The sequence below is a fragment of the Somniosus microcephalus genome, chromosome 12 (assembly GCF_052327205.1).
Source record: "Somniosus microcephalus isolate GS21.2 chromosome 12, FLI_Smic_1.0, whole genome shotgun sequence".
Classification (NCBI taxonomy): Eukaryota; Metazoa; Chordata; class Chondrichthyes; order Squaliformes; family Somniosidae; genus Somniosus; species Somniosus microcephalus.
The window spans coordinates 154502107-154514612 of NC_140998.1; the positions used below are offsets into that span (position 1 = coordinate 154502107).

Consider the following 12506-nt stretch of genomic DNA (forward strand, 5'->3'; position numbering starts at 1 on the left):
GGCAGCCAATATGCGCACAGCAAGCTCCCACAAACAGCTATATGATAATGACCAGATAATCTGTTTTTAAAGTGATGTTGGTTGAGGGATAAATATTGGCCAGGACACCGGGGAGAACTCCCCTGCTCTTCTTCGAAATAAACCTTACATTTCTTCCAAGTTCAGCGCTCTCGAACTCTATGGAGCTCCATTATCCCTACAGTTTGATGTCCGACACCAGGCTGAGCCCTGCAGTGCGGCCAGGGATCGCGGGAGCGGAGGCTGCCACGATTGGGGTTTCACAGCGTGCTGAGAAGCCCCATCTGTACTTCCTTCTAATCAAAAAAAGCATCTGTGAGAATCCTGTATCCCATGGAGCAAGACCTGTTCTTTCTTGCCCTACCTCCTTCATCGGGCTCTGATGGGCCGTGCAAATTCATTCATCTCTTTGCCAAGTCCCATTGCTGTTGCAGAGTGACAGCAAGGCATCTTTCCCACTGACACTGCCAGCTTTTGCTGTCATTTCCTGTGGTGAATTTGGCACACTGAATTCAGACTTGCCATGGCACAGTTCTGCTTACACGTTGCGTATTCCTTCTAACTTTTTCTCTTATTTTTAATGTCTTTCGGATGAGATGTTAATCTGAGGCCCCACCTGCTCTCTCAGGCAGACGTAAAAGATCCCATGGCACTATTTTGAAGAAGAGCAGGGGAGTTCTCCCCAGTGTCCTGGGCAATGTTTATCCCTCAACCAACATGACTGAAACAGATTATCTGCTCATTATCACATTGCTATTCGTGGGATCTTGCTGTGCGCAAATTGGCTGTTGCGTTTCCTATATTATCACAGGGACTACACTTCAAAAGTGCTTCGTTGGCTGTAAAGCACTTTGGGATGTCCTGAGGTCGTGAAAGGTGCTATAGAAATGCAAGTTCTTTCTTTACTCTACCTTTTGCTCCTTCTCTCCCTAAGGCAGGAGCTGTCACTGTCCACAGCAGCACTCTGGCACCTCACCTGAGTGTCCATTTACAGCTAAGCCCAATGTTGTCCTCAACTGAAGTTTACATGTACAGACTATCTAGCAGGGGTCACTGTCTGGTGATCAGGAGTGGGTTGATTTTTCAGTTTCCCAACCCAGAATTATGGAGGCAGAGGCCACCTTTGAGCAATCGAATCTGGGACCTTCCTGGTCAGGTTGGCTCAGTCCCATCCTGAGCACTGCATTGATCCACTCAACAATCGTGGGAGATGGGGGGCGCCGGCAGCCCTTTCCTTCCAACTTCAATTCAAATCACAATACTCTGTTCTGGTAGGGCTGGTTTCCCCCAATAAGATTCAGGTAAGGCCATCCCAGCCCAGCGAGCCTCGCATTCATAACCTGCTTGAATCTCAATGTTGAAACTTTTAACAACCACAACTTGCATTTATATAGCGTCTTTAATGTAGTAAAACGTCCCAAGGTGCTTCACATGAGTGTTATCGAACAACATTTGGCACCAAGCCACATAAGGAGACATTAGGACAGCTAACCAAACGCTTGATCAAAGAGGGAGGGTTTAAGGAGTGTCTTAAAGGCAGAGAAGTTCAGGGAGGGTATTCCGGAGTTTCGGGCCCGGTCATGGCCGCTAATGGTGGAGCAATGAAAATTGGAGATGCAGTCTGCTCACATACTGGCAACTGTTATTATATATGGCAACTGGTTGTATGTCTACTGTCACCTGCATACAGTGAATATTCCTGAATGTCCTACAGAAGCCACATTGCACCTGTGTAGCAGAGTGTCCGAGAAGGACTATCCACAAAAAGAACCAGTGGACAATTCCTTTTGTGTTACTGGTAGAAAAACTGTAAACGAGTTTCTGAACAGGGGGTTCTTCCAAATCTCCAGCAGAGGGCTGTAAAAGTATCGCCACGGTCAGATTCATAGTGACGGTCATGCTTAACCAACCTTATGAATTCTTTGAAGTAACAGAAAGGGTAGATATGGGTAATGCAGTAGATGTAATATATTTGGATTTCCAAAAAGCCTTTGATAGTAGACTCATGGCTAAAGTCAGAATGTGTGTAGTAGCAGAATGGATAGCAAGCTGGCTACAAAACAGAAAAGAGAGAGTCGGGGTTAAAGGTAGTTACTTGGATTGGTAAATGGTAGAAAGTGGTGCTCCACAAGGATCGGTGCTGGGACCATTGTTCACCATTTACATAAACAATTTGGACTCAGGAATTGAAAGTACAATTTCAAAATTTGCAGATGACACCAAATTGGAGGCTGCAGTTAATACAGAGGTGGACTGCGACAAAATTCAGTAAGCTATTAATAAGCTTGCACAATGGTTGTGTAATTGGCCAATAAACTTCAATGTAGGTAAGTGCGAGGCAATACATTTTGGTAGGAAGAATAAGGAGGCCACATAACCCTTGGAAAATAAGTGTCTAAATGGGGTAGAGGATCAGAGGGATCTGGGGGAACAGATATACAGATCACTAAAAGTAGCGACGCAGGCTAATAAAGCCATAAAAACGCAAACAAAGCACTGGGGTTCATTTCTAGAGGAATAGAATTGAAAAGCAGAGAAGTTATGTTAAACGTGTATAGAACCTTGGTTAGACCACACCAGAACTGAGAGGTTATACCTATCAGGAAACATTGAACAGGCTGGGGCTCTTTTCTCGAGAAAAGGGAAGACTGAGGGGTGACCTGAGGGCTTCAAGATTATAAAAGGGGTTGATAGGGTAGACATAGAGAAAATATTTCCACTTGTGGGTGAGACCAGCACTAGGGACCATAAATATAAGATAGTCACTAATAAATCCAATAGCGAATTCAGGAGAAACTTCCTTTACCCAGAGAGTGGTTGAATGTGGAACTCGTTACCACAGGGAGTGGTTGAGGCGAATAGTATAGATGCATTTAAGGGGAAGTGAGATAAGCACATGAGGGAGAAAGGAACAGAAGGATATCTTGATGGGGTTAGATAAAGTAGGGTGGGAGGAGGCTCCTGTGGTCCTGTTGGGTCAAATGGCCTGTTTCTGTGCTGTAAATACTTATAATTCGGCCTAAAAGATCCCACCAACGCCTCCTGCTATGATGCTGACGATACCAGATTTTAACGGGTCAGGAAAAAGGATATTTGAGCCTTCCGTAATAGGCCCAGAACAAGGAGCATTACATGGACACACACTCAAGGAGCCATTTTCTATTCACCCAGACTAATCTAAACCAACATTGTAATAAGCATAATCTAAAAAAATTCTGAATGGTCCATGGAACACTTACTAGTACTTGCCATAACACACAAACTAGTGTAACTACAATTACAAAAGTCTCTCATCATCTAGTAATTCCGCAAGTGTAACTGCAGTCCATATACGCTGAGTATATTACCCCTTTACTGCTGATAACATTGCCCTTGTACAGTATAAAATAAGGAGTATATTACCCATTACTGCTGATAACACTACCCTTGTACAGTATAGAATAAGGAGTATATTAGCCTTTACTGCTAATAACACTACCCTTGTACAGTATAGAATAAGGAGTATATTACCCTTTACTGCTGATAACACTGCCCCTGTACAGTATAGAATAAGTATATTACCCTTTACTGTATAACACTGCCCCTGTACAGTATAGAATAAGGAGTATATTTCCCTTTACTGCTGATAACATTGCCCCTGTACAGTATAGAATAAGGAGTATATTACCCTTTACTGCTGATAACACTGCCCCTGTAGTGTAGAATAATGAGTATATTACCCCTTTACTGCTGATAACACCGCCCCTGTACAGTATAGAATAAGGAGTATATTATCCTTTACTGCTGATAACACCGCCCCTGTACAGTATAGAATAAGGAGTATATTACCCCTTTACTGCTGAAAACGCTGCTCCTGTACAGTATAGAATAAGGAGTATATTACCCTTTACTGTGCTAACACTGCCTCTGTACAGTATAGAATAAGGAGTATATTACCCCTTTACGGCTGATAACACTGCCCCTGTACAGTATAGAATAAGGAGTATATTACCCCTTTACTGCTGAAAACACTGCTCCTGTACAGTATAGAATAAGGAGTATATTACCCTTTACTGCTGATAACACTGCCCCTGTACAGTATAGAATAAGGAGTATATTACCCTTTACTGCTGATAACACTGCCCCTGTGCAGTATAGAATAAGGAGTATATTACCCTTTACTGCTGATAACACTGCCGCTGTACAGTATAGAATAAGGAGTATATTACCCTTTACTGTGATAACACTGCCCCTGTACAGTATAGAATAAGGAGTATATTACCCCTTTACTGCTGAAAACACTGCTCCTGTACAGTATAGAATAAGGAGTATATTACCCTTTACTGTGATAACACTGCCTCTGTACAGTATAGAATAAGGAGTATATTACCCCTTTACGGCTGATAACACTGCCCCTGTACAGTATAGAATAAGGAGTATATTACCCTTTACTGCTGATAACACTGCCCCTGTACAGTACAGAATAAGGAGTATATTACCCCTTTACTGTGATAACACTGCCCCTGTACAGTATAGAATAAGGAGTATATTACCCTTTACTGCTGATAACACTGCCCCTGTACAGTATAGAATAAGGAGTACATTACTCCTTTACTGTGATAACACTGCCCCTGTACAGTATAGAATAAGGAGTATATTACCCCTTTACTGTGATAACACTGCCCCTGTACAGTATAGAATAAGGAGTATATTACCCCTTTACTGTGATAACACTGCCCCTGTACAGTATAGAATAAGGAGTATATTACCCCTTTACTGCTGATAACACTGCCCCTGTACAGTATAGAATAAGGAGTATATTACCCTTTACTGCTGATAACACTGCCCCTGTACAGTATAGAATAAGGAGTATATTACCCCTTTACTGCTGAAAACACTGCCCCTGTACAGTATAGAATAAGGAGTATATTACCCTTTATGCTGATAACACTGCCCCTGTACAGTATAGAATAAGGAGTATATTACCCTTTACTGCTGATAACACTGCCCCTGTACAGTATAGAATAAGGCGTATATTACCCCTTTACTGCTGATAACACTGTCCCTGTACAGTATAGAATAAGGAGTATATTACCCTTTACTGCTGATAACACTGCCCCTGTACAGTACAGAATAAGTATATTACCCTTTACTGCTGATAACACCGCCCCTGTACAGTATAGAATAAGGAGTATATTACCCTTTACTGCTGATAACACTGCCCCTGTACAGTACAGAATAAGGAGTATATTACCCTTTACTGCTGATAACACTGCCCAGATATTTTTACAATTAATTATGAAAGTATGCTTTTCCATTTCAAATCTCGTGCCTTTCTAGCTCAAGAGTTTTAAATTGTCAAAAGTTTCCTACCTTGAAGAACAAGACCTGAATTCTGGATGGTGAAAATAAACACAGCAAACGGAGCGAGCGGAGACTTTGCAATGATCATCTGCAACAAAACAGCGTAGAAGAGATACTGAGTTAGGGGTAACAGAGTGAGGAATCTTCAGCAACATGTATTTGCAGGAAGCATGTTTGCAATGGCTGCCTCTCGCACCATCTCTGCCTGCTTTCAAGCAATATTGAAAATTCTAATCCGCACTGTTCTGCAGCCCAGAGTAAATACAATATTGTCGACTGTCATCTAGCTGCCACGGAGAGTGTTGGGACTAACTGTCGAAGCAATCCCATCAGAATGCTTCAGAGGTTAGGGCCTGGATGGCTGAAAGCATTGGCACCAATCCACAGCACAGGGGTAGAATCAAACTCCCTCTACATTGCCCCATTATACACATCCCAGGCCAAGTATGGAAATAGGTTAGTAATGAAATAAAACTGCCTCTCCCAGGTGCAAAGTAAAGTTCATGCCATTCTGCACCTTAACCCAACCCCACAAGAGCATCACCTACTTCAGAATGTGACATGTTCACTTCTCACATCAGCCATCCTTCCGGTCTCAGTGAATTTACTAAATTGTGTGTTTCTTTGTCCTTGGCGACACATCTAGCCAGAGCATCTTCACCAAAGGCCCATCCACACACTGCACCTTTGGAACCTCCAAGGATCCATACTTGGTCCTTCGTCTTCCTCAACTACATGCTGCCCCTTGACGACATCATCCGTTAACGTGGGGCCAACTTCCACAAGAACGCCGACGACACCCAGCTCTACCTCTCGACCACTGTTCTCGACCCCTTCACTGCCTCTATGTCAACAGATCTCCACATTGCTCCAATTCTGGCTTCTTACGTATCCCCGATTTTCATTGCTCCACCATTGGCTGCTGTGCCTTCAGCTGCCTAAGCCCCAAGCTCTGGAATTCCCTCCCTAAACCTCTCTTCTTCTCTGCCTCTCTCTCCTCCTTTAAGATCCTTAAAACCTACCTAATATTTCCTACTTTACAACAGTGACTACACTTCAAAAGTACTTAATTGGCTGTAAAGCACTTTGGGACGTCCTGAGCATCGTGAAAGGCGCTATAGAAATGCTAGACTTTCTTTTCTTTTTAATATCTCCTCCTTTGGCTCGGTGAAGACTTTTGTCTGATTCCGCTCCTGTAAAGCACCTTGAGAAGTTTTATTACGTTAAACGTGCTATATAAATACAAGCTATTATTAAGTATGGATAATATTTGATAAAGTGCATCAACTGGATGCTAATAAACAATACCGACCAGCAAAGTTCCAGCTTTGATACCTGGTTCATGCTTGTGGCACAAGTGTGGAAAACAGATTTTTTTGCCCGTCAGGAATTTTTAAATTTATAATATTTCTGCCATGCTAGATTCAGCATATAAAGGGTTAATTGCTCAGGTTGCACACAATATCGTTTTCTTAACAGTAAACCAGCAGCACATAACTGGGTCTGGTTACAATAGTGACCTGAATTGTTAGTCATACTTATACTAGTTAGGCATTATGTACAATGTCAAACATCTCATTCTGTTGTCAGAAGGTGGCTCCTGGGACACCGAAGGGTCTAAGGTGCCATTCTATTCCATTCACACAAGGGTAGTAACTTTGCTTGACAGCTCTTTGGGCCAAACCCACATCTCCGAGGTACTGGGGGTCGAGGGCAATCTCTCTCTGAGTCACAGAGTCTCTGTTAATTTGGCAGAATGCAGGAAAAGACCATCTGTATCTTTAAAGTCAAAGGGTTAGGATAGAGAAAATTATCTTACAGGTCTTCAAGCCCATATTTAGAGAGATAATAAGTTGCTGTTTTGTCATTAACCAGAGTAGAGCAAAACATATTGATTGCTGTTAGTTCACGTGTTTTATTTAAATAAACCAGTTATTGGTCCGAAGTCTGTTTCTTGTCTCGGTCCAGTGTTTACTCAGTCCACATTCTGTAGAGCTAATTCAGGTGGTGACACGTGTTATATTTCAGTAGAGGGCGTAGAGTAAGGGCTCTCTGTTACAATCCCCGGGTTATGCTATTGTTTATCTCGGTATTGGGTGGTAAAGGTACACTCCGGATCGTAGGGGACACAAGGACCGCTTTTGTGAGTAACTGGTGACACTGAACCTGAGAGAATACTTCATGCAGACCTGAAAACTGTGACAGTGTCGCTAACAGATCTCAGCTGCGGTATGAGTTCTACAATTTACTTCCACATTCCTGGACTAGGAAAATGTTTTTTTTTTTAAATCAGCCCTGGGCTTCCTCCCCGATCACTATCCAGTGATGCCTATAGGAGTGTGTGTGTGTGTGTGTGTGTGTGTGTGTGTGAGAGAGAGAACGTGCATGGGAGAGGGAGAACAGGACTGTGCTTAGCTGATACCCTCAATATTGACATTCATTATCTAGGTCCACTTACATATAATGGGAAGGGCAGTAGAACTATAACCTCCACAAGTCACCACTTGCAGGAGGCAATTCAAAATAAAAGAAGGAATGATTTTGTGTGTTTCATTTCTTCTTTGATTGAGAGATTACCTATTTTTAACAAACAGTTTCTCCTCTAACCCATGTTGTGTGCTGTGGCTGAGAAGACACAGGCAAAGATCAGAAGCTGAGCTTGGATATTCTTGATGTGTATGGCTCAGTATTACACCAAGCAGTGCAGTTACATAAGAACATAAGAAATAGGAGCAGGAGTAGGCCAATCGGCCCGTCGAGCCTGCTCCACCATTCAATAAGATCATGGCTGATCTGATCCTAACCTCAATCTTCTATCACTGCGCATCCACCCGAACCCATGTGATCTCCCGGGAGAGGCGAAAAACCAGATAAAGTCCCAATGGCCAATTTGGGAGAAAAAAATCTGGGAAATTCCTCTCCGACCCATCTAGGCGATCGAAATTCTTCCAGGAGATCACTCTGTCCCTATATTTTCTACAGTACTTACCTTCTGTAAAGGCGATCTCCACCCCAGCCAGGAACAGGAATAAAACCATCTCCTGAAATCTAACACAGAATTAGAACACAGTAGGAGCAGAACCAGGCTACACGGCCCCTGGGCCCACTCCACTACCCACAGGGCTATGACCATTCCGAACCTAGACTCATGTCCAATTTCCTGCCCGCTCCCCGTAACCCTTAATTCCCTTTACTTCTAGGAAATTATCTATTTCTGTTTTAAATTTATTTAATGATGTAGCTTCCACAGCTTTCTGGGGCAGCAAATTCCACAAACCTACCACCCTCTGAGTGAAGAAGTTTCTCCTCATCTCAGTTTTGAAAGAGCAGCCCCTTATTTTAAGATTATGCCCCCTAGTTCTAGTTTCACCCATCATTGGGAACATCCTCACCGCATCCACCTGATCAAGCCCCTTCACAATCTTATATGTTTCAATAAGATCGCCTCTCATTCTTCTGAACTCCAATGAGTAGAGTCCCAATCTATTCAACCTCTCCTCATATGACCACCCCCTCATCCCCGGGATTAACCGAGTGAACCTTCTTTGTACTGACTCGAGAGCAAGTATGTCTTTTCTTAAGTATGGACACCAAAACTGTATGCAGTATTCCAGGTGTGGTCTCACCAATACCTTGTACAACTGCAGCAATACCTCCCTGTTTTTATATTCCATCCCCCTAGCAATAAAAGCCAACATTCCATTGGCCTTCTTGATCACTTGCTGCACCTGCATACTAACTTTTTGAGTTTCGTGCACCAGGACCCCCAGATCCCTTTGTACTACAGTACTTTCCAGTTTCTTGCCATTAAGATAATAACTTGCTCTATGATTTTTCCTGCCAAAGTGCATAACCTCACACTTTCCAGTATTGTATTCCATCTGCCAAATCTCTGCCCACTTACTTAGCCTGTCTATGTCCCTTTGCAGGTTTTTTATGTCCTCCTCACTCACTACTTTCCGTCCATCTTTGTATCATCTGCAAACTTTGATATGTTACACTCGGTCCCCTCCTCCAAATCGTTAATATAGATTGTAAAGAGTTGGGGACCCAGCACTGACCCCTGCGGAACACCACTAGTTACTGGTTGCCAATCTGAGAACTAACCATTTACTCACTAGCTTGTTTATTATACAATTGTTAAGTACTTTTTCCACATCTCTCCTGAAAAGACTGACTCATACGTTTCCATGTACATCGGTTTCCCCTCCCCCCGAACATAGGAGCAGGAGAAGGCCATTCAACTCCTCAAGCCTGCTCCGCCATTCAATCAGATCATAGCTGATTTGTACCTTAACTCCACCTATCCGCCTTGGTTCCCTAACTGGTAATACGCTTGCCTAACAAAAATCTCCGTTTTGACATTTTCAATTGAGCCCCAGCCTCAACAGCTTTTTGGGGGAGAGAGTTTCAGATTTCCACAACCCTTTGTGTGAAGAAGTGCTTCCTGACATCACCCCTGAACGGCCTGGCTCTAATTTTAAGGTTGTGCCCCCTTGTTCTGGACGCCCCTCACCAGAGGAAATAGTTTCTCTCTATCTCCCCTATCAAATCCTTCAATCATCTTAAACACCTCAATTTGATCACCCCTTAATCTTTTATACTCGAGGGAATAGAAGCCTACACCTCACCCAAATGGTCGTTGTTCATGTGTGAGCCTCACAGGTGACTGTCAGCAGGGTATTTGGCGAGCACCACAAGTAATCACCACCAACAGTGTGGGTTAACAAACTATTAAACCAGGACTGGGCAACACGGAACATAATCCTAATCCTACACTCAATGGCCAGATACACACACCCACGACAGTGATCGAGAGTGGGCACTTTGACTGATTTTGCCCTCTGTGACCCAGGGGTGCTGATAGATCACAAGCCTTCGGGTAACACACTTCCTTTGCCAACTGAGCCATGGGGGATGGGGGTGGGGGGGCACCCACCAGCTTCTTAATATTGCACTGTCATTCCGAATTCTAATCTAAATGTAGAGTAAATGTGGCTAAGATCACGGTGTTGATGAGACTTTGTTTTGTTCTTTCGCTCTTTCTCTCTCTAAATAAGGGGTTGAGTGCCGAGTGCTGCCCATCTGTCAGTGAGGCGCATTTCCAGGCCTTTTAGTGTTGTTTGTGGGGGAAGGTCATGGCGACAACCAGTTCCCACATATACAACAGAGGAAGGATTAACTGCTTGACTTGCTGTGCTTAAAATACACACATCGTTGCAGGTACAAAGCCATTTATACTTTAGATGGTAAAAAAAAACCTTGGAGAAAGTCTGTTTCCTTTGGGGTTTAACAGCTCCCATCGCATTAATAAGGTTAAGTCAGATTGCTGCGTCTCACAAGCTAGAGATGCCTTCTCATTAATGGGTGAGCACAGCAGGTAAGTACTAAACAGTGGAGAGATATCTTGACTCTCACTCTCAGTTCTCTGTTGTTCCAGTGAGCTTTTTCTTTTAGCCCCCATCCCCTTTCTCCTAAAGGTGTTGGCTCTTGCTGGGTTCTATTCTGCAAAGCTCTCTGATACTCAAAGTGGCAATTCGTCACGTGTAAGCCAAGACATTGAGTATCGGCACACTATTCAACTACAGAGACCTGTTCTCAATGAACAACTGTGTGTGTGTGCATGTGTGTGTACATATTATACACACTCTCTCTCCAGTACAGAACCTCTCTTTGGCAGCACCTCCCATACCCGCACACTCCGCCACTTAGAAGGGCGGCAGGTGCATGGAAACATCACCACCTCCAAGTCACACACCGTCCTGACTTGGACACATATCGCCATTCCTTTATCGTCACTGGGTCAAAATCCTGGAACTCCCTACCCAACAGCACTGTGGGAGTAGCACCTTAGCACATGGACTGCAGCGGTTCAAGGCGGCGGCTCACCACCACCTTCTCAAGGGCAACTAGGGATGGGCAATAAATGCTGGCCTTGCCAGCGATGTCCATATCACAAGAATTTTTTTTTTTTAAAGTAGCAGTCACTAGATAGTTATTGGGAGTGGGATCCCTGGCTGCATTTTTCTCATCTCTAGCCCAAGCCATGGAGGTCACTTGTGGCATCGCAAGTACTGCCATCCTTACTAACATCAGCTAGCTCAGCACAGTCAGGAGTCGAACCTGGGGCCTTCTGGGTCTGTACAGCTCAGCACTATACTGGGTGATGCATGAACCACTGGGTCATCAGTGGAGCTTCTATACAGTACATACTGAGCTTGTGGTGATAGTTTATTCCTTCATTAAAGCACCAGAACACTCCTGTGTTTCTCGCTTCACATAGAGGACCCACCAGTGCCAACTCTTCACCCTGGCCATCCTTTACTTGTTAGTGCTTTGTGTTCACTTTAAGTTAGCGATCCCCCACAGAAAAACAAGAAAACGAATCAGAAATCTTTTCCTCCCGTACAGTCCAGGATAATCTCTGCTCCAAGGCTGAGTTACCTGATCTTAGTTGGGGTACTACGGTTGACCTCAATGGCTCTGGGTTCCTGGGCACTATCAAGTGACTTCGCTGGCAAGTGTGTGGATTTTGGGCGAGGAAATGGTCAGGCCCAGTTATGGACCCCTTTCCACAGTCGGATAGCCTGCTAGCATTTATCGTCGGAGCTGAAGCGTGAGGAATGATCACTCGATCGATGCTCTGGAGGGGACCCATGCGCTGGAGGTCTGCCAGTGCCAGTTGGGGCTTTGGCTTGCAGCGTAATATCTGGAGCTGGGTGGGACAAATCCCAGCGTCCAGTGATAAGTCTACCCTGCCAGCCCCCAGCAGAGGATTGATTCGGTTCCAGACTTTGAGGCATCTCTGCCCTAAATAAACACCAGAAAAGAAAAAACTTGCATTGCTATAGCGCCTTTCACATCCTCATGATGTCCCATAGAAACATAGAAGATAGGAGCAGGAGTAGGCCATTCGGCCCCTCGAGCCTGCTCCGCCATTCAATGCGATCATGGCTGATCATCCAATTTCAGTACCCGGTACCTGCTTTCTCCCCATACCCCTTGATCACTTTAGCCCAAAGTGTTTACAACCAATTAAATACTTCTGAAGTGTAGTCACTGTTGTAATGTAGGAAACGCGGCAGCCAATTTACGCACAGCAAGGTCCCACAAACAGCAATGTGATAATGACCAAATAATCTGTT

At 44.0% G+C, this 12506-nt stretch overlaps 1 long non-coding RNA gene across 2 annotated transcripts in view; it reads right to left on the bottom strand.

The window, feature by feature from the left end:
• Positions 1–5368: 5368 nt before the first annotated feature.
• The window catches only part of LOC147109613 (uncharacterized), a 70334-nt gene continuing 63196 nt past the window's right edge, over positions 5369–12506 (bottom strand). For both annotated transcript variants that reach the window (XR_015080321.1, XR_015080320.1), the window contains exon 3: positions 5369–5449. This is a non-coding gene — a long non-coding RNA (uncharacterized LOC147109613). The remainder of the gene's footprint in view (positions 5450–12506) is intronic.